General features: G+C 45.1%; 1 protein-coding gene across 2 annotated transcripts in view; it reads left to right on the top strand.

Moving 5' to 3' along the window:
* ST3GAL5 (ST3 beta-galactoside alpha-2,3-sialyltransferase 5) overlaps positions 1-22,339 on the top strand; it is a 68,766-nt gene extending 46,427 nt beyond the window's left edge. Inside the window, exons 7-10 of one of the 2 annotated variants that reach the window (XR_012158768.2) lie at positions 14,524-14,693; positions 16,751-16,884; positions 21,602-21,714; positions 22,142-22,339. The gene's annotated coding sequence lies outside the window, so the exon portion shown is untranslated. The remainder of the gene's footprint in view (positions 1-14,523; positions 14,694-16,750; positions 16,885-21,601; positions 21,715-22,141) is intronic. The other variant, XR_012158767.2, reaches the window with a different exon arrangement.
* The last annotated feature ends 846 nt before the right edge of the window (positions 22,340-23,185 follow it).

The raw sequence follows: 23,185 nt of genomic DNA, 5'->3' as shown, positions 1-23,185 counted from the left end.
GAGACCTTCAAAATGTTCTTTCCAGCAAGAATTGATAGCTTTGTTGTCCTTCAGAAGTGTAGTTCCGTCCTTAGAGTGAAGAGGATTCATACCATGACAAATTGGCCCATAAATAGCCTTGGTGGCACTAAAGAAACCACATGTATTGTGGATGTCCTCGAGATGTTGGAGTTCTTGCACTTGCTCAGTCCACCATTTGTTCTTGAGTTCTCTGGTTTTACGTTGGACTTCTGCCCTCACCTTGGCATGGGTTTCTCTCTTTATATTACAATTTATGTTGTTCTGCCAAGCACGGAATGACATTCTCTTCTCACTGGTGAGTTGCTCAATTTCAGCATCATTCTTGTCAAATCAGTCCTGATGTTTTCTGGTTTGGTAGCCTATGGTTTCCTCACAGGCATTGACAATTACTGCTTTCAACTGGCTCCAGTGTTCCTCAATTTCTTCCAGAAACTCTGATGGGAGCTTTTGTTCTAAGACTGCTTGCCTCATTCCATTGCAGGGAAGATTTCGGCATGTGTCTTGCACAATACACTCTCCACCACAACCAGTAACATTTTCTCAGAGTATCACTACAGCTTCCGCCCAGGGTGCGGATCCGCGGATATGATTTTTGCTGCTTGTCAAATACAAGCTAAGTGCCAGGAACAAAACTGTGACCTCTGTATGGTGTTTGTAGATCTGACAAAGGCCTTCGACATTGTTAGTCAAGAGGGTCTCTGGTGGATCTTGCACAAAGTTGGGTGCTTGCACAAATTCATCACCATTGTACCCTTATTCCCTGTCAGCAGGCTGGCTACAGTGCTTGGAAATGGTGCTTCATCAGAGCCTTTCTTTGTCACAAATGGCCATGAAGCTGTGCTGTATGCTTGCATCTACATCATGTGCCATTCTTTCTGGTGCTATGCTGCGAGATCCTTGAAGACTGCGACCGGAGTGTTTACAAGCAATGCAACACAGATGGCAGCATCTTCAATCTCCGTGCCTATGTGTGTCACTAAAGTGATTGACTCTCTTGTCAGAGAGTTCCTCTTCACTGATTGTGCAATTGTAGCACATACTCTTGAAGACATGTGGCTCTAATCGACTGCTTTTCCAGATCTGCAAAGCGATTTGGGCTCTCTATCAGCCTCAGGGAAACTGAGGTGCTTTACAAGCCTGCTCCAGGAACAATGTATTCTGCCACCGAAATTGCAGTCAATGAGATGCTGCTTAATGCAGTAGAAAAAGTTTGCTATCCTGGCAGCACTTGATCTAATAATGCCATGATCAATGATGAAATCACACAGCACATTTCTAAAGCCAGTTCTGCTGGGCAACCAAGGTTAATATTAATCATGCAATTGTGTTAAGCACTCTTCTCTATGGTGTGAAACATGGACACTCTGTAATAGGAACTTGAAGCAACTTTCCTAGAGCATTTTCACATGCACTGTCTGCATCTCATCTGTAACATCCAGTAGTCAGACACGATACCAAACATAAAGTCTTAGACCAGTGCTGCACGACTAGGATTGAACACTAATCATACAGGTGCAACTTCGCTGGGCTAGTCGTCTCGTATGTATGTTTGATACCCTACTCCCGGGGGCAACGGAAATGATATAAGGACACTCTCAATACTCATCTAAAAGCTGGCCAAGTCGACCCGAACACATGGGAAATTGCTGCTGCTGGAGGATTAGGATAGCAGCACACCTGTTGGTCAGCAGTTAAAGCCATCAAGAATAGCAGAGCAGAAAAAGCCAAAGAGAAGACTCAGCAAAGAAAGCAGGATCTGGCAAAAACGTGGTCACGTCTGCCAGATGTGTGGATGCATTTGTAGATCCCTCATTGGGTTACATTCACAAATTGCCTTTTTGGGTTTGTTTTTGGTTGGCCTTCTTCCTATGCCAAGATAGAGGGGAGGGGGCAAAGAGGAGTCGGGATCTGGGGACCAAAAGGGCCTCTATCAGAGAGCTCCAGACCAGGGCCAATGGGAAGTAGCCAGCGTGCCAAATCAGTCTGATTGACCAAGGAGCCCCTTCTCAGGTCTCAGCTTCTGTGGGTATGTCTACACAGCAACTAGACACCCGCAGCTGTCCCATGCCAGCTGACTTAGGCTTGCCAGGCTTGGGCTGCAGGGCTATTGCATTGCTGTATAGACTTCTGGGTTCGGGCTGCAGCCTGGTCTCTGGGACCCTGTGAGGGTCCCAGATCTCCAGCTGCAACCCGAACCACAATGTCTACATTGCAATTAAAGAGCCCCTTAGCCCAAGCCCCATAAGCCCAAGTCAATGTGTGTCTAACTGCGGTGTAGACTTACCTTTAGTGACCTTTTGAACCAGGGTCTCTGTTATAGGGGAAGATTTGGGGCTTGTGCAAAAGGGGGGTCTAGATACTGCTGCGACAAATTGTCAAATTCTGAGTGACAGACAAGGTGCTGGGGCGGGGCATTGTCCTCATCACACACCTCTTTTGGAATTATCAATTCAAAGAGCCAAGTTTTACCATTGCACAGATGAGACTGTTACCTTTCAATGTGGGTTTTTTTTGTTTTTGGGTTTTTTTGGTATGAATACATATAGAGTAAGTATTTCAGTATGTTTTTTCATCTGGGTGTAGGAAGTAGTATAAAGATTCCTTTCATATATTTTGAAACCTGCTAACAGGTTCTCTCCCATTTTTAAGCTGTTCCTGGGAAAGATAATTCTTTGGTTTGATTTGGTGTTTTTGTACGTGCCCTTTTTTAGCAGTTTAGTTCAGGATAAAAGCTACTACCCCAGTTAAGCGTATGTTAACTATTGGGAATGTAGCTAGAAACTGGGTGAGAGCAGTCCACCTCTCAAGTGGATCTGACATGGATAAAAGGAGCAACTGGGGAGGAGAAACCATGATGACAGGGTGAGGCGATTTGGAAACTTCTTTGCCATAGTTTCCAGTGTTCAGATTCAGTCCTGAGGTCTCATGAGCAGCTGTGACATCCCTCAATAGGGAGGGTAATTGGATTGCAGCCTAAACTCAATCTCAGAGTGTCGTGAGGATCCAGTAGGCAAGACCCAAATCCATGTTAACTGTTACTTATCAGCCTATTATCTTCCAAGTGCTTACAAACTGATTGTTTAGTAATTTGTTTCAGTGCTCTTCCAGTTATAGGCAGACTGGTCTATAATTCCCTGGGTCCCCTTTGTTTCCCTTTTTAAAGTTAGGTACTATGTTTGACTTTCTCCAGCCATCTGGGACCTCACCCATCCTACATAAATTCTCAACAATAATCACTGATGGTTCTGAGTTTGCTTCACCTAGTTCCTTAAGTACCCTATGGTGAATTTCGTCAGGCCCTGCCAACTGGAATACATCTAACTTATCTCAATATTCTTTAACCTGTTCTTTCCCTATCCTGGCTTGTATTCCTTCTCCCTTGTTGTTAATATTAATCGTGTTAAGTATCTAATTGCCATTAACCTTTTTAGTGAAGACTGAAGCAAAATAGCCATTAAACACCTCAGCCTTCTTGATATCTGCCTACACTTTCCTTCATCTTTCTCTTGCTTTTAATATATTTATAAAATCTCTTTTTATTGCCTTTTATGTCCCTTGATAGGTGTTAACTCCTTTTGTGCCTTAGCCTTTCTAATTTTGTCCTGAACATGTTTCAACATGAAAAAGATTTTCAGAAATGTACCATCTATTAAACAAACCCAAAACCTCATGACAAAAAAGACAGGTCTGAACGTGTTGAAACATGTTTGGGCTTTTCTGGACGTGCCTGCCTGTTTTAGGAGGTAAATTTCTGAAATGAAGCAACACAACAATTTTGTGGAGCACGTAAGCAGTACTACTGCCTTTACAGGCTATATTTTCCTATACTGGTTTGCTTGGTGGGGGCTGTGCTTTGAAAGGCTTTGCCCAAGAAGGGGTTGTATAGCTGTTTATTGATCTGTTTGTATGATACTGGGGGACTCCATCAAAACACACTACCTACAATCATTTGCAACTGACATTTATTTAAACCACGCGCTTTTATTTTATTTTTTCAACATAACCCATTCTGTTCCCAAACCACTTCTAACTTAGGATTTTAGCTCAACAGGATTTTGTAATTTTCTGAATGAAGAAGCATTCAACATTCCCCATTTATCTGTTAGTTTGATTATTTCATCTCATGTTTTATCTGGGTCCTCTGCCTCTGCCCCTTGAGTTGAATGCTCCTGGGTTAAACGGAGGCACTGCAGGGCATATCCCAATATGATCATATTTAAAACGCTCTTGATGCACAAATTACCACTAATTTCTTTTTTTTTACACTTCACTTAATTTACGGTCTAGTTCACACAGTCTTGACTTCTCTGCCTGGGGGCATGAAGGATGCACCTTGGGAAGTCCTCAAATTGTTTCTCTCTCAGGTAAGGCTTGATGATTCCACTCATATCAGCCGCGGACGGCAAAAAGGAGGAGCTGCCGCCGAATTGCTGGCGGGACAGAGGAGCTGCTGCCGAATTGCCGCCGTGGCAGAAAAACTGCCACCCCTTTCTAACTGCCGCCCCAAGCACCTGCTTGGAACGCTGGTGCCTGGAGCCAGCCCTGGTGCCACACCATTACAGCATCATAAAAATCATCATATTATAATGGCCCTGTAGTGAGGCGGTGTGGCTCCTTGCCGCCCCGGAGAGGGACGAGCCCATCCGGAGGCTGGGGTGGGCGGAGCTAGGGAGCTCTGAGCCCGCCCCTCAGAAGGTCAGGGGGCGACCCGGAAGTATAAAGGCTCACTCTCAGAGCTCACTGGAGGGCCAGACGCTGGGGAAGCCAGATGCCTACAGCCTAGCCCGCGACTGGGAAGCCCCTGCAGCCCAAGGTGCACGCCAGGACTGGCCCGATCTGCCCTGTGCCCACTACCCGGCGAAGTTGCCGGACCTGCCCTGTGCCCGCTACCCCAAGGAACCCATGGTGCTGGACCCCCCGGAGGACACCACTGGGACTCAGGAACCACAAGAGGGGGAGTCAGGAAGTAGCCTGGGGGCAGCCGACCCTAGTCTGGCTGTAGCATTGCCAGAGCCCATGTCAGTGTGTTGCAGCCAGGATCCCCACTGACACAGCAGCGGATCGTTTGCCACTGCTAGGGCCCCGGGCTGGGACTCAGTGGAGTGGGAGAGCCTGCGTCCCCCTGCCACCCAATTGGCGGGTGGCAGTCTCCCCCTCTCCCAGACCGTTTGGAGGCCTGGGCTCACTATTGTTTGTACTGTCACTGCTTAGCCCGGCCTGAGCTCCTGACGCATTATTGCCCCACCCTGACCTAGGGCCCCGGCATAACTGTACTTATTTTCTGCTTCCACAAGAGCCGCCAGGGAAGACTCCCATGGCTGAACTAATTCCCCAAACCTCAGCTGGGTGTAGTGAGCTGATGTGGCTCCCCGCTGCCCCAGAGAAGGTCGAGCCCTGGCTAGCCCCTTTTCAGGCCCTCATCATCTTTGTTCTGGAATTGAGCTGAAACTCTAAGAATTTGAGGCATAAACACATCTGATATTCATACGACACTTTCTCATTCCTTCCTTTTCTCAAACTCGGAACAAAAAATGACCAAACAAAATGGTTTTCAGTTGAAATGTAAAATTGCACAGCAGGCATTGCTCTACAACCCAGCCTGGGGCAGAAGCTGCTACCCCTTGCAGGTTAAGTGATCTCCTCTCATCTGACTCTTATTCTCCATCCTTCCCGACCTCTGTGCTGCTTTTCATGCTGTCAACCATGACAGCCATCCCAATGTCCTGTGACCATTTGCTGGCATCTTAGAGAACTGGCCGCCTTGGTTTTGCTCCCATCTGTCAGAGTCTGCTATCCGAGAGAGAGAGGCTGGTCTGCTGGATAGGGAGCTAGCCCCGAGAGACCTGGGTTCTACTCCCCACCATGGATTTCCTGTATGACCTGAGGCCAGTGCCTTAAGGACAGAGTTTCAAAACCTTTTAGGCACCCAAAGATGCAGCTAGGCATCTAGTGGGCTTTACAAAGCACCTAAACTTCTAAGCGCTTTAGAAAATCCTTTCTAACCAAACAAAACGCGAATACCCTTGCCCTGCCCTGCTCACTTCATTCCCCCTCCCTCTGTCGCTCACTCACTCACTCACTCATTTTCAACAGGCTGGGGAGGGGCCCTTTTCAACAAGGTGTTCCGGTTGAAAACTGGACACCTGGCAACCCCAGGTGCCTAAATACCTTTGAAAATTTGGCTGTTAGTCTCTCTGTGCCTCAGTGCCCCATCTGTACAATGAGGATAACAGCACTGCTCTACCTCACTGAGGGGCTGTGAGAAGAAATAGGTTGGACCTTGTGAGAGGATCAGCTACCATGGTGATGGGGCCACAAGAGTACCACAGGTAGAGTGGGATCTTCTCTATACCACGGCTAGTCCTTCCCTTGGTTTTTGTCCCCTTCTTTTCACCTTCACCCCCAAATCTCCCTGTTTTCGGAATGTAACCTTGGCTCAGAGGTCTGAGCTGTATTTTTTCTGAGTTCCCGGTGTTCTCTCTAAAACAACCCTTGCTTCCTCCCTCCCAGGAATCTTTGTTTTACAGGCTAGACTTCCAGATCCAATGCAGTGCAACCCTTTCTTATCTTAATCACCCTGCCTTTGTCTGTAAACAAAATACTGACTCCCTGCCCCAGGGGCACCTGTCCTCTTCAGAACTTACATTTCACACTAATGCTGTAGTTAAGACCTTCATTTGGGAGCTTGCACACCTCCTATATGAAACTCAGGGGGAGGCTTCTGCCCTCCCTAAATGGCACCCTTGGGAACTGAGGCACAGGGTACAGTAAGTGACTTACTCAAGGTTACACGGAAGTCTGTGGCTAAGCAAGGAATTGAACCCAGGTCCCTTGAGTCCTATTTTAGTGTGCTATCCACCAGCCCATTCTCCCTACTCTACTTTGAGAATATAAATATTCGCAATGTTAATCCAATGTTGCTCACAAAAATATGTACATGAATTCAACATACTGGGCAAAACAGGAAGGCCAATGCAGTGCAGCAAGTGACTAGACGAGGTATTCATGAGACTTTTGACTCTGAAACATAGGTTTTTAGGCTTTCATTGGATGAACTGCTGCTGAAATTGATGCAAACTGCCAAGGATGCACTCAGAAAGAACACAGGATGCAGTCAAAGAACTGGACCTATAGGAGTAAGTAATATTTCCATTAGGATTATTTACATAATATACAGAAAAAAAAGGGCTACGTTTTCTGGATCAAATTGAAAACTCAGTGTGCCTGCAGGGGCGGGGGGAGAGATACCAGTGAAAGGAGGACACTCAGGCCTAAGAATAGCAAACTATGCTTTATTGAAGGAAGGAAGAACTTACTCTCCGATCTGCGCGGGGAGCCCCTAGGATGCACGGAGGGGCTGCAGGGGACTCTGGCCATTCAGGACAGCTGACCAGGCAGGACTCTGCCGGGGGCGGGGGAGTCCTCTGCAACGTTATATTCTCCATGCTTATCTCGGGGTTACATGGGGTCAACAGCTGGTTACAATCTTATATATATGATTTATGCTTATTACATAAACTGACTTGTTTACAGGCAAAAATATGCTGAGCTATGCTACAATATCTTTTGGCAGGGTCTGTCGGACAAAGTTAGTTGAAACTGCCTGCATCCTCTGCTTACATCCAGTCACATACTCAGTCCACCACTTAGCTCCTCGCCAATCTTCTGCAACCTTGACCCTACACTCAGATTAAACTTCCCTGTTTTATAGCACAGCAACTCTTTTTCTCTCACCATATCTGTGATTATTGAACAACTTTTGTTGGCAATAGAGCAGAAATTCAATTCTTTTTCACTTGAAGGTGGGGAAAATTTAGGGTTTTGACAGCATGGGTTTTTACCACATTCTCCCCCTTCCCCCATTTTCACCTTTCCATCTTTTACCATGCTCACTCGCTCCTCCTTTTAAGAGACTGGTGATCATAAACACATTTCTTATTGTAACACATCAGTTCTAGAATCCATGCAGGGGATGCTGTAATGGAAAATTCTCCGTAAATTTGTCAAAGCCCACAAATTAAGGAAGATTATTCTTCAAGACAGCTCAAATATTTTCAAGTATCAGGGGGTTGCCGTGTTAGTCTGTATCCACAGAAACAACAAGGAGTCCGGTGGCACCTTAAAGGCTAACAGATTTATTTGGACATAAGCTTTCGTGGGTAAAAAACCCACTTCTTCAGATGCATGCAAATATTTTCAGTCTCTAATACACAAATGGTCTAAATAGGGGAGACTGATCCCTTCACCATTAGACAAGCCTGCTGCAAAATGATTCCTGCAGTACATAAGTGCAAGCAGAGAGTATATAGCGCTTTTCACAAGCGCTTCCATCATACAGACAACAGCAAAGCCTTTAAGAAATGCCGGAGAATGGGAAAGCTTACACTCGTAAAGAGGCACAATTTATCTTTGTGTATGCCTACCTAGCAGCTTGGAGGGTGCTTCCAAGAACAGGAGAGATAGAAATACACTAGCTCTGCTTGTTGGATCATATGAAAGAAGTTCTGTATTAAAATCACAAATGAGTTTGATTCCCCATAGTTTAAATTCCAGGGTATTACTAATTAAGAGGTCTCTTGGTTTTTGGTACTGTTTCTCTCCCGCTATGTGTGAAACTTGCAAGCTGCTAATTGCGTTAGTACATTCTAAGACAGAGTCTGTTCTCAAAGCAATTCACACAGAGAGACTCAAAGCAATACTCTGTAACAACAGAAACAGCACCCAGAGACTCCCTGCCCTTTTATTGTATTAACAATTGTGATTAAAATAGAGATAGAGGATGGATGTGGATGGATGCTTGGTGGGGATAATAACGGAATGATCAGGGAGGTGCCAGCCTAAGAATCCAGTGTCCATCGGCTGAAGAAGGCGTCAAGTGGAAATAACCAGAGGACCCCCGGAGGGCAGACTGGAATCCACCCAACAGCCTCAAGAATGGGAGAACCAAAGAACAAGATAACATCTGGCAGCACGGAGCCGTCAGGAATGTGCCATCTGCTGATTGATTCAGCAACAGCATGATGAAGCAATTCCCATAGACTGGCATAGGAAGAAATTCCTATAAAAATGGACTCTAGAAAGTGAGAACTTTGGGGTCTGATTCTGCAAATCAACTTCCAGGAGCATCAGATGAGCATCTGACAAGGCCCTGCACCCTCCTCATGTCCAGGCCACCTGGCCAGTGGCTTGGCATGAGCAACTCTAAGGCTGGTAACTATGATAACAACTGTGCAGAACCTGTGTGTGTGTATGAATGAATGTGTGAATAAATATGAAATTGAATGGAATGTTATAGCTATAACTAACTGCTTACTAGGATTCTTTCTGTATTCACAATAAATGTGGTATTTTGCCTTTTCCCTTTAATGAGATCCTGCTGGTTTTTAATTTATTGGTATAACATGCTCAAGCGAGCACGCTAAAAATATCGAAGTGGCTGAGGTGCCATAAATGTCTATCTACCTGAGCTGAGAATTGCACCTCCCATAAAGGGTATGCTGGGTAGATATACCCTTTAACAAGCAGAAAACAATAAGCCATTGCAGTTTTGAAGGTCAATTTTTATTAATAGTTTTTAAGACCAGAAAGCACCAGTATGATGATCTAGTTTGACTCTCTGCAGAACATAAACCATAGAATTTCATCCAATAATTCTTGCATCAAGCCTATACCTTCTGGTTGAGCTACCCTACAGCATATCTTTTAGAGAGACATTCCTCCTTGATTTTAAAAACCACAAGTAGAGACTTTGCCATTATCACTTGAAGTTGTTCCAGCGGTCTATTACCCTAATTGTTAAAAATTTGCACCTTATGTCCAATGTTAATTCAACCTTACTTCTAATCTAGCTTCAGCCTCCAGTCTTTTTATCTGCTAGATTAATCAGCCCTCCTCTATTAGAAATATTCTCTCCCAATGGGTACTTATAGACTGTGATCAAGTGACCTCTTAACCTTCTCTTGGATAAAATAAGTATTTTAGAGAACTGTGCTCCTTAATAAACCGTTGAACCCTACTTCTTATCCTCTGTTTAAAAACTCTTTTTGGAACTTGGTCATTTTAAATTTCGTGCCAGTCCGGTCTTTACTATCTACTTGATAGATTTATTATTATTTCCTTATATGTTGCCATAGATGTATGTGATACTGAAGAGAGATGAAAGATTTCAATGATTTGGAAAGTTAATGATGTAATGTTGGGATAGACACCATGGGGCACCTATAGAACAAGTTTATATAGTATATATCTAGCTGTGTGTACACTATAATCAGTTATTGTGTTCTGTGACACAAAACACAACTGAATAAAGGCAGTTCATATACTTCAGAATATCGCATCTCATGATTCAACTTCATGTGAGAGTTTAAGCCTGGAAGATACCCTGGTATAAAAACAAGGGTTGGGATCTTCACAGGGGCCAAAGGGAGTTAGACTGCCCAACTCCCATTGAGATTTAATGGGAGTTGTATGACTGAATTACTTAGGTCCTTTGAAGATCCCAGTCTATCCCTCATATAATATCACCTGTTTCCCTCTCAAAATGAGATCTTGTCAGCAAGTCCTGGAATGTCACAACTTTGTTTTGTGTCCAGGTAATAATGCCAAGATTTCTGACGAGTCTGATACTTGATGGTACTTCTGTACAGTTGGTACTCAGTCCACCCTTAGCTCCATTTTGTGTGAGCTAACACTTTAAATCAAGGACATGCTTGAGTCCACCCTTGTGAGTTGAGAGGCCAGTCGCATGCCATCACACATTGACAGCACAAAAGACACCTGGTCTATACGGTTCCTTTTAATCTCTTTCAGGAACAAGGGAATAAATGATAATAAACACTGTCTATAATACCCGTAGAGAGAAGTTCCTGTGGTGGGAGCTAGCATTAGGGTTAGAGGGGCTATGGGCTGGTTTTTAAAAGGTTTAAGATAATTATTTGTAGTAACTGTTTAATAGTAACTAGAAATTGTTACTCTTTCCCACATCCCGCATTAAAGGTACTGCTTTAGCTGGTGTCTGTGAGGAATGGAGGATAGAGGAACAAGAAGACAAAATACTGTTTAAAATACTTTCAAATGAATATAGGACAGTTGCATTATTTAAAATTATTTACAGTATAATATGCCACTCCACCTAAGTAAGGTAACAGTGCTCAGCTGACTGGTATCTCTTATCAGTTATGCTATTCAGATAGTCGTTTCCAGTAATAATACCCAACATTCACATAGCCCTTTACCATGCTCAAACCATGGAGGAAACATTGATTAAAATGATTCTACGAATGCTGGCTCTTTAATCTGTGGCAGAAAGTTGGCTGTCTGGGTGGGTGTTTTCTTTAAATTTGGGATTATAAATCCTGCATTCTGGCCTTCAAGTAACCTAAAATAGATTTCAGGGCACCTAGCGGAGGTCTGAACAGCCAGTTATGGGATTTTAGGTGCTAAAGTTTGCAAACGGGACCCTCAACACCAAAAAATACTTTACAAATATTTTTAAACACGCTCTTTACATGAGTAATGTTTGTTTCGGCCAGTTTTAAGAGTGAAGTAAAACTGTTCGTTTTAAAGAAATCAAAAAGGCACGTTAGTAGAATCCATAAGATTATAGAGAGCAGTGATGTTTGATCCTGGGCACATTAAGGCCATGTAGTTTAAAATAACTGATACCAGCACAGAACCTGCTATGAAGCCAAAGCCTCTTTGAGCACCAGTCTCCATATTACAGCATTGAACCACTTTAGGACTACATTGCAAATAGCTTTAATGCGGGGGGAGTGGGGGGGGGGAGGGGATGTGGCTCACAACAGTAGGACTGTGCCGTTGCTCACTTTGGGTTGCATATAAGGCATTTGTTAAACTAGGTCATTTCTTGTCAGCTCCATGAAGAAATAGTTCAGAAATAACTCATCTGGTGGCTGTGGCTGGCAGCTTTAAAGATAATCAGTGGCTCTTGTTCATTGTAGATATCTTTTCTTGTTTGCGGTTGGAGTGTGCATCCTTTATACCCAAAGTTAAGTTTTGGCCCTGAATAATGTGATGCAAAGAAAATGTCTACATGGGCCTTGAACAGATAAAGCGTTGCTGTTCTTTACCTGTAGCTAACAAATATTACTGATATATTAAGTGGAGAGTTGGAAAAGTCACTGTAGGACTTGAAGTGAGGAGGGTGCACGACGTGCAATGATTTTTGCATTGCTCCGTGCTCTGTTTTATACTGAGAGCTTGAGGTTTTTGCTTCCTGGTTTTTGTGGATCTAAAGAAACTCTAGAGTTTTAGGGGTAAAATACGGAAGGATGTAAATAATGGTTTGCGAAAGGTAACATTTGCAAACTCCGACATGATACTTGGCTTGAAAAAGGAGCAGTGTTAGAAGCAGCCAAAGCAGAGATAGTTGGAGGATTTCTACAGTTTTAATTGGACTTTCGTAGCCCTGTGCTGATTGGTTATTTGCTCCAAACCACCCCACCATCCCTTGCACTCTCTTCACCTCACTGTCACTCCACACCTGTCCCCCCTATGCTGTTCTCCCCTGCCCGGCCCCCAGTGTCCCTTCCCTTCAACGTCCCTTCTCCTGTCACTTTTCTTTCTATTTAGCTGATCTTCTCCTAACTGACCCCTGCCAGTCAAAGCAAAATGGTCACACTAATATTGCTACAATCCCATTGTTTACTCTGTTTGCATGTTATCAACCTTTTCCTAACCCTTGTCTGTCTTGTCTATTTAGGTTGCAAGCTCTTGAGGGGAGGAACTGTCTGCTACTCTGTATTTGTCCAGCACCTAGCACAGTGGGGCCCCATTCTTGGTTGGTCCTGAGGCAGTACCTTAACAAACATTATTGATAATTATGGGATTGCCCATTTGTACAATACAGCAAGTAAGTTGAGCAGGATATGGGCTTCCTCAGTGAAACACCACATCAGAAACCAAATGGATGGAAATCGGATGAGAGATGTATAGAAGGAGGGAGAACCAGCAGATAATACCATAGATGCCAGCTTCCTCTGGGTCCCTGGGGTGCTCATTCCCCCCAATCCACCCCAGACCCCACTCCCACCCCACGCCTTCTCTCAAGCCCCCTCCCCTGCCTTTCCTCTTCCCGCCCAGTTCCAGCCCCTCCCCTGAGCATGCCCCCCCCCAGCACTTCCTGCATGCTGAGGAACAGCTGATGGCAGCAGGTGGGAGGCACTGGGAGGGTAGGAGTTGATTGGTGGGGCTGCCAGCGGGCAGGAGGTGAGAGGGAGAAGGAAGGTGTCTGCCAGTGGGTGCTAAGCACCCACTAATTTTTTTCCATGGTTGTTCCAGGGCTGGAGCATCCACGGAGTCAGCACCTATGGAAAATACTTAGTCCTGCCCCAGTGCAGGGGACTGGACTAGATGACCTATCAAGGCCCCTTCCAGTCCTACATTTCTATGATAGCTAAGAGCAGAGGTGGGTATTAGTTTTCACTGGGAGGCTATGTATTGGCTATGAGTTGACCAACCTCAAAGAGAGGCTCCTTCAGTGCCATCTGGGAGACGGCTAAGTTTTTAAAGTTGTTCTAAAAACTAAAACACAGTGCTTCCAATTAGAGAGTAACACAGAGATGCTGGCTCTCACCCTGGGAAAGAAAGAAGAGCGCAATTTTATGCAAAAGCATCTGTGCCTACTTAGAATTTGTGGTGCTTGTAGAGCAGTGGTTCTCATTGTGTAACCTGGGTTGCAGGGGCCAGGTGGCAGGGCAGCGGCAGCCCGGGGCTGACCCTGGACCCAACCCCCGTGGCGCGGAGCCAGCTGGCTGCTGGCCCAGGACTCCTGCCCTGCGGCTGCTGCGGCCTGGACCCTGGGGCCCCGGCCACGTGGGGTGGGCCGGCTGCCCCAGACCCCGCGGGGTGGGCCGGCGGCTTGTCCCGGTCCACCACCACATGGCTGCCCCAGACCCCGGAGCTCACAGGGCCAGGCAGCTTCCCTGGACCCTGCGGGGCCGGCTGCCTGTCCTGACCCCAGACCTCTGCCCCGGTCCCCCACTGCATGGCTGCCCCAGCCCCCAGAGCTCACGGGGCCAGGCAGCTGCCCTGGGCCCCCCGACCCCACAGTGCTGGGCAATGGGGCAGCCCGGACCTCTCAGCACCAGGCAGCCAGGAACCTGGGACTCCAGCGTGGGCTGACACACTTTACCTCAGAATAACACCCTGTACCCCATGTTCACCATTTTTATGTGGTTATGAAATATATTTTGTACAAAGCATGCCTTGTGAGGTATAATTTGAAAACTCATGAGCTACTGAACATCATTATCTTGTTAATGTGCATCTCATCATTGTCTATGGAGTTATGAGATTTTGCTATATGTTTATTACTCAAGCACGTTGTGAGTCTGGGGAACGGCCACGGACTAGTTCCTCAGAAATAAAAAAGGCCAATAACAAAGGTCACATACACAGAAGGTGCTAGCAAGAAATTTACAGTTCACCCGAGAGATGCTTCCAATCTCATGTACACAGGAGACTGCTTTGTCTATACCCCAGCAGGAGGGTGTTCCTGAAGGAGAGGAGGAGAGTATAAAATAAGAAACGATGGCTCCTTAAGCCCCTCCCCCCACTTCCCATCTTGACACCTGGAAGCAAGAGCATTTGGAAGACAAAGAGTAGCACCACTGAACTGCAGTAAGAGATGGTCCTAACTGCAAGGCTTTCTGGTCAGTATGAACTGTGAACTGCCCACAGCATCTGGTGGGGTGAGAAACAAAGTTTACTTAGCTTGGCAAAGTTTAGCATTTAGACTGTGATTTTATCATTTTATTTCTTTTTGTAACCAGTTCTAACCTTTTATGCCTGTATCACTTTATAATCACTTAAAATCTATCTTTCAATAGTTAATAAGCTTGTTTTATTCTTTTATGTAAACCAGTGTGTTTTGATTGACCTGTTTGGGGAAATCTCTGCTCAGGTTAACGAGGGCTGTGCATATTCATTTTCTTTGATAAAATGACCGACTTATGAGCTTGCACTGTCCAAGGGGATCTTAAGCAATGTAAGATGCACAGTTCTGAGGTGCAAGGCTGGGGCATTTGTGGGTGTCTCCCCATGTATAGTTCATGAGTGGCCGGGAGAGTATTCATATAACTTTGTTGGGTGCTAATTGCTGTGAAAGCAAAGCCTCGAGGGGCTGCCTTTCACTAGCAGAGCCAGGTGAGAGGTATCCTGAGCTACAGAGTGAAGGAGGCACAGCGGTTGCACAGCCCAGATTGTACCCCGGGTGATGTCACACCTTCTCTTTCTCCATTATCCTTGTTGCTCTTCTCTGATAACTTTTTTTCACATCAGATTTGCATTTTTGACTCTCTCATATACTGCACAAATGTCTGTTTGTTTTCTAGTCTCCTCTGTTCCACTCCTCTTCTCCACCACCCTCCCCTTCTACTTTGTTCTTATTTTTATGAGCAGGGAACCGCCCTGTAAATCTCCTAATTTTTGAACAGTGATAAAATGGCACCTTTGCCATTACACTATACCAAATCTTCATTCTTCCCCCAGACCTTAGTTTGCAGGTAGCATTCTCTAAAAATGTGCGGGAGGAGCTTCTTTCAATGAGACAGATTGAAGTTGGTCCAATAAACTATATTACCTCCCCCACCTTCTGGCTCTAGTATCCTGGGACCAACGCGGCTACCACACTGCATGCAATGAGACAAATTAGCATTTAGTTGGCAAAGGCAGATTTGGCTAAAAGCTAGTATGGCAGGGTTTTATACTAGTAGGACGTCTTCATTTTAAAGAGAATTTGAGACTCCGGGCCAAACACCTTTTTAAAATATGGTTATAATGGGGCTTTTCATGACCGTGTAAACATAATGGTTCTAGATTAAGTTTAGTTCAAAGATAAAATGTTGTAAATCCTGTCTCGGCACTGGTGGCCAGGCTTTGTCTTTCCGGCTCATGTATTGCTGGCAGTAGTAGGTTTCTGCAATCGGAATTTAGGTGAGGAGTTTGTTACTGATGTGTGGAGTGGAGCAAAATGTCCCATCGTTGTACCGGTTGGGCACAGATAGCTTGCTTTTTAAAATAAAAGAACCATTCTGTCACAGACTGTAGCGAGCACCCTCTTCTAGCTACCCACAGGGCTGCTGTTAGGGGAATCCACGCCGCAGGACCAGATTGACCCCTGAGATATCCCAGTTACATAAACACACCTCTCTGCCAGAACTTTACCAAAAAAGAATGTAGCTTCTGGTTTACAGTGTTACACTCTCAGGGGCACTCAGTAACTGGACAGCAGTCAACACACACACACTTTGCACAGTCTAACACCTTTATGCTCTGTTATACTTAACCACGTAAAGCGTGGGAGAGTACAGATCATATATGGGCTGGGGTCCATGTCTCTTGGGTTGTCCAGAGTCCTTGAGGCCATCTGGGTTCAGGAATGTGGTCAGGGTCCCACCCCCCTCCATGAGGCTCCCACATGCTAGGTGACCTCTCCCTCCTAGAGCCCCTTACCCTGCTTCTGTGATCTTGCTTTCTCCTGCCCCATTCTGCTTCTTCCTCCTGGCTCCTGTTCCTATGTGTTTCTTTATTGAAACATCTCCTGGCAAATTTCCGCTCCTCCTACCTTCCCTCCTCCATCCAGAGGAATCAGCTAAATTGTTTTTTCTAAGACTGCAGCATCTATTTTGCATAACCTTTGTGAGGTCTAAATACCATCATTAACCTTAAGTATTTCCCTGTGTTTCTGTCTCTGGTGTACATGCTACAGGCTGTGTCCAGCAGTTTTTCATAAGACGACTTCACAACATCAATCAGAATTCTTAAGTTGTACAGGCGTAGCCCCATTCATCACACCAGATATGACTTGAAAGTATTCAGCAAGCAGACGACCGTTGTAAAAAGGTACCATTGTACACAGTAACTTGTCTGACTCCATCAGCACTCTAATTTATTCTTAAAGGAAACTTTCACCTACAGGACGTAAAAGTTATTGCAAATACAGTGACACCTGTACTGTTCTGTTCTATAAAGGATTTTTAGAACACACTTGTCGGGGTTCCTTCCCCACTCTGAACTCTAGGGTAGAGATGTGGGGACCCGCATGAAAGACCCCCTAAGCTTATTCTTACCAGCTTAGGTTAAAAACTTCCCCAAGGTACAAACTTTGCCTTGTCCTTGAACAGTATGTTGCCACCACTAAGTGTTTTAAACAAAGAACAGGGAAAGAGACAACTTGGAGATGTCTTCCCCCAAAATATCCCCCGCAAGCCCTACACACCCCCTTTCCTGGGGAGGCTTGAGAATAATATCCTAACCAATTTGTTACAAAATCATCAAGGACCCAACCCCCTGGATCTTGGAACAATGGAAAAATCAGTCAGGTTCTTAAAAGAAGGATTTTATTAGGTAAAAATCATCTCTGTAAAATCAGGATGGAAAATACTTTACAGGGTATTCAGATTCAAAACACAGAGGATCCCGCTCTGGGCAAAACCTTAAAGTTATGGAAAACAGGAATAAATCTCCCTCTTAACACAAGGAAAATTCACATAAAACAAAAGATAAACTAATCTGCCTTGCCTGGCTTACCTATACTGGTTGAAATATTGGAGACTTGGATTAGGATGGGTTGGAGAAGATGAATTTCTGCCTGGCTTCTCTCAGTCCCAAGAGAGAACAACCACGTAAACAAAGAGCATAAAAAAAAGTCTTCCCCTTCCCCCTCCATCCCAAGATTTGAAAGTATCTTGTCCCCTCATTGGTCCTTTGGGTCAGGTGCCAGGCTGAGCTTCTTAACCCTTTACAGGTAACAGGATGTTGCCTCTGGCCAGGAGGGATTTTATAGCACTGTATACAGAAAGGTGGTTACCCTTCCCTTTATATTTATGACAACACTCATCACTCTAGTATTAGAGCGCCTTCCAGTAGCGTGTTAAATAATGTGACTTCACAGCTGTCATATGGTGTTAGTTCTCTCAGCCTCTCCCCAGAGGGAGAAGTGGGTGCAGTGGTGTGTGTCTTGTCTTGAGGGGTTCTTTTTTATTTATCTGTTAAAATATACCTGTTGCTATGTGTTTATATGAGAAGAAGCAAGGTCACAGAAATGTGCCTTGCACTGAAATGCAAGGTGGTGAGGTTTGTGATAGACCTTAATTCCTGGGGGAGTTTATTCCACAGGCTGGGACCAGACCTCTGTCATAAATATAAAGGGAAGGGTAAACACCTTTAAAATCCCTCCTGGCTGGAGGAAAAATCCTTTCACCTGTAAAGGGTTAAGAAGCTAGGATAACCTCGCTGGCACCTGACCAAAATGACCAATGAGGAGACAAGATACTTTCAAAAGCTGGGAGGAGGGAGAAAAACAAAGGGTCTGGTCTGTCTGTGTGATGCTTTTGCCGGAGACAGAACAGGAATGGAGTTTTAGAATTTAGTAAGTAATCTAGTTGGATATGCATTAGATTATGATTTCTTTAAATGGCTGACAGGTTTCAGAGTAACAGCCGTGTTAGTCTGTATTCGCAAAAAGAAAAGGAGTACTTGTGGCACCTTAGAGACTAACCAATTTATTTGAGCATGAGCTTTCGTGAGCTACAGCTCACTTCATCGGATGCATACCGTGGAAACTGCAGCAGACTTTATATACACACAGCGAATATGAAACAATACCTCCTCCTACCCCACTGTCCTGCTGGTAATAGCTTATCTAAAGTGATCATCAAGTTGGGCCATTTCCAGCACAAATCCAGGTTTTCTCGCCCTCCACCCCCCCCACACAAATTCACTCTCCTGCTGGTGATAGCCCATCCAAAGTGACAACTCTCCACACAATGTGCATGACAATCAAGTTGGGCCATTTCCTGCACAAATCCAGGTTCTCTCACCCCCCCACCCCCCTCCCAAAAACCACACACACAAACTCACTATCCCGCTGGCAATAGCTCATCCAAAGTGACCACCGTGGTCACTTTGGATGAGCTATTGCCAGCGGGATAGTGAGTTTGTGTGTGTGGTTTTTGGGAGGGGGGTGGGGGGGTGAGAGAACCTGGATTTGTGCAGGAAATGGCCCAACTTGATTGTCATGCACATTGTGTGGAGAGTTGTCACTTTGGATGGGCTATCACCAGCAGGAGAGTGAATTTGTGTGGGGGGGGTGGAGGGCGAGAAAACCTGGATTTGTGCTGGAAATGGCCCAACTTGATGATCACTTTAGATAAGCTATTACCAGCAGGACAGTGGGGTAGGAGGAGGTATTGTTTCATATTCGCTGTGTGTATATAAAGTCTGCTGCAGTTTCCACGGTATGCATCCGATGAAGTGAGCTGTAGCTCACGAAAGCTCATGCTCAAATAAATTGGTTAGTCTCTAAGGTGCCACAAGTACTCCTTTTTTTTTAAATGGCTGAGAAATTAAGCTGTGCTGAATAGAATGGATATTCCTGTCTGTGTGTCTTTTTGTAACTTAAGATTTTGTCTGGAGGGATTCTCTATGTTTTGAATCTAATTACCCTGTAAGGTATTTACCATCCTGATTTTACAGAGGTGATTCTTTTTTACTTTTTACTTCTATTAAAATCCTTCTTTTCAGAAACGGAATGCTTTTTCATTGTTCATTGATCCAAGGGTTTGGGTCTGTGGTCACCTATGCAAATTGGTGAGGATTTTTACCAGACCTTCCCCAGGAAGTGGGGTGCAAGGGTTGGGAGGATTTGGGCGGGAAAGACATTTCCAAACAACGCTTTCCTAATAAATAAACCCAGATAAACGTTTGGTGGTGGCAGTGGAAGTCCAAGGGGAAAGGGTAAAATAGTTTGTACCTTGGGGAAGTTTTAACCTAAGCTGCTAAAAGTAAGCTTAGGAGGTTTTCATGCAGGTCTCCACATCTGTACCCTAGAGTTCAGAGTGGGGAAAGAACCTTGACAACCTCAAAACACACTCAGGACTACTCCTCAATCAGACAGCTCCCTGTTTTAAGTGACCACTTTAAAATTTCCCATAGGTCAACATGACTGGTCTTCTTAAAAGCTACATCTTCTATTTTACCGATTTCTGGAGGTTTCCTGGGAAGTTGCTTCACACAGGATTTGCTGTATTTGTAATACTGAAAGCCACTAGCAGGTGTGACTGAAATTCTATATATTTTGGTGTTTCAGAGAGGACAAAAGTATGCCAAAAATACGTTGTAAAGAGAATGTCAACCTTCTTTGGTGAAAAAGATGGACAGATTATTTCCTGAGAAGTACAGCATGAACATATATCCCTTTGTAAAAGAAGACATAAGGAGGCATGAAACTGTGTTTATATACAGTCTCCCATTTGGATTTTGCACATACTCTGATAAACGTAAATTCAGGATCTCTTGGCACTCTTACCTGAGCATGATTTGCCAGAGAGTTTGGAGATGAAACACTATAAACATTGTGGTGTTTCAGGAAGTGGTGGAACACTTCATGGATTCGAGCTAGACCATGTGCTGAATCAGTTTGTTACTGTTATTAGATATGCGTTTCTCTTCTGTCTGTTACAAGCTAGTTTAACATTTACATTGTTTGCAGGCAATGCTCCCTTTTTCTTTTGGGGAGTAATTAATTCATTAATTTATGAAGCTACATTTGAAAGTACTTATATCAAAATCACTTATGTGGCTTTACATAGTTAAAGTATGATGAATCAGAAAGCAAACTACTTATTTCAGTGAACCTTAGACACCAAATTCCATAGAACTTGGATAATAACAATAATGAGTTGCAAATTGCTGCAATGACAGATAGTGCTCAAAATACACATGAAATTGGTTCTGTACAAATACCTAAGGTAAATAGATTTTTGACCAGTCTAATCTAGGCTCTTGAAATAACCTGTTCCACCTCCTTGTTATCAGGGGGAGTTTATCAATAAAATTTGCTTTTCTAGTAGCAAGGATTTCAGGTGAAAAGATAAGTAGATATTTAGTGTTAAGGTATGTCCACACTTGCAGAGTTTTTGCGCTGTAAGTTTCACTGGTGATAGGGAACCAGCGAAAGTAAAACGCTAGTTCGTGTACTCACTTAATACCTCAGGTTTCAGAGTAGCAGCCATGTTAGTCTGTATCCGCAAAAAGAAAAGGAGGACTTGTGGCACCTTCAAGACTAACCAATTTATTTGAGCATAAGCTTTCGTGAGCTACAGCTCACTTCATCGGATGCATGCTGTTGAAAATACAGCGGGGAGATTTTATATACACAGAGAACATGGAACAATGGGTGTTACCATACACACTGTAACGAGAGTGATCAGGTAAAGTGAGCTATTACCAGCAGTGTTTTTCAAACCATGAGTCGCGACCCACTACTGGATCGCCTTGATCTGGTCAGCACTGCTGACCAGGATGTTAAAAGTCCCATTGGCGGTGCTGCCCAGCTAAGGCAGGCTAGTGCCTACCTTTTCTGACACCGCGCTGTGCCCTGGAAGCAGCCAGCAGGAGGTGCAGCATCTAGGCAGGGGGGCCACGGGGCTTCGCTTGCTGCCCCTGCCCCAAGCACTGGCTCTGCACTCCCATTGGCCAGGAACTGGCCAATGGGAACTGGGGGCGGTGGTGCCTGTGGGAAAGAGTTGTGCAAAGCCACTTGTGCACCTCCACCTAGGAGCTGGACCTGTTCCTGGCTGCTTCCAGGGCGCAGCACAGTCTGCAGTGCCACAACAGGTGGGAAGCCTGCCTCCGCATCCCGACTGCACCGCTGATGGGGAGCCGCCGGAGGTAAGTCCATGCCTCAACCCTGCACCCCAATCCCCTGCCCCAGCCCTGAGCCCCCCACCAAACCTGGAAACCCTTCCTTCACCCCAAACCTCCCATCCCTGGCCTCTCCCACGAGCCTGCACTCCCAGCCCAGAGCCCTGACCCCCTCCTGCACCCCTGCCCCAGCCCAGAGCCCCCTCCTACACCCTGAACCCCTCATTCCAGCCCCACCCTGCAGCCCTCACCCCCGCACCCGAACCCTCTGCCCCAGCTCCGTTGGGTCATGGGCATCAACAATTTTCTTCAACTGGGTCCCCAGAAAAAGAGTTTGATGCTTCTAGGGTCTTTCGTTCCATAATCTCATAGGAATACTCTGGAAGGCAACGTGCTGCCCTATATGTGTACAAAACAGCTTTGAGTAAATTGGATTTTTTTTTTTTTTTTACAGGGTCGAGGGAGAAAGGAGGAGAGGGCATGCGTACACTCCAATAACGGGCAAATACCAGAAATGTGGTTTGGATTACTCCCTGCCCTGTCTGGATGCTCATCTGAAGCTCTGCATTTTCCCTCCCACTCCGATCCTCTCTCTTGCATTCCTCTTAGTGACTTGGGAAAACATCAATAAATGATTCTTCTCTTTCCCATCCGCCATGCCCATTACTGAGGTTCTTGTTGTAATTGAGATTAAATGTGCTGCGTTTGGATGCATGGCCTTGTCTATCCAATACTTGTTTCTTGTGATCAAAGGGTCAGAGGGAAGCCTTCCCAGCTTTTGTGGGTTTTCAGTAACTTCTTAAATTGAGGAGGCAGCGGCCTATTGTGCTTTAAGGGCTTGAAGGTGAAGATGAGCCTAAACTTGGTGAAAGAAGAGGAGCCAGTGCAGGGTTTCATTACTGGAAGAATATGATTTTGTTGCGGATTGTGAGACATTCGCATGAATTCCAGAGATGCTGAAGCCAAAGAACATAAGAATGGTCATACTGGGCAGACCAATGGTCCATCTAGTCTAGTGTCCTGTCTTCGGACACTGGCCAGTGCCAGATGCTTCAGAGGGGATGAACAGAACAGGGCAATTACTGAGTGATCAATCCCCTGTCATCCAGTCCAACTTCTGGCCGTCGGAGGTTTAGGGATGCCCAGAGTGTGGGGTTGCATCCCTGACCATCTAGGCTACTTGTCATTGATGGACCTATCCCCCATGAACTTATTCAATTCTTTTTTTGAATCCAGTTATACTTTTGGCCTTCATAACGTGCCTTGGCAATGAGTTCCACAAGTTGACCGTGCATTGTGTGAAGAAGGACTTCCTTTTGTTTGTTTTAAACTTGCTGTCTGTTAATTTCATTGGGTGACCCCTGGTTCTTGTGTTATGTGAAGGGGTAAATAACACTTCCCTATTCACTTTCTCCACACCAGTCATGATTTTATAGACCTCTAGCATGTCCCTCCTTAGTCATCTCTTTTCTAAGATGAACAGTCCCAGTCTTCTTAA

This window comes from Lepidochelys kempii, chromosome 4 (assembly GCF_965140285.1).
Source record: "Lepidochelys kempii isolate rLepKem1 chromosome 4, rLepKem1.hap1, whole genome shotgun sequence".
NCBI lineage: Eukaryota > Metazoa > Chordata > Testudines > Cheloniidae > Lepidochelys > Lepidochelys kempii.
This window is presented reverse-complemented; position numbering and strand designations above follow the sequence as displayed.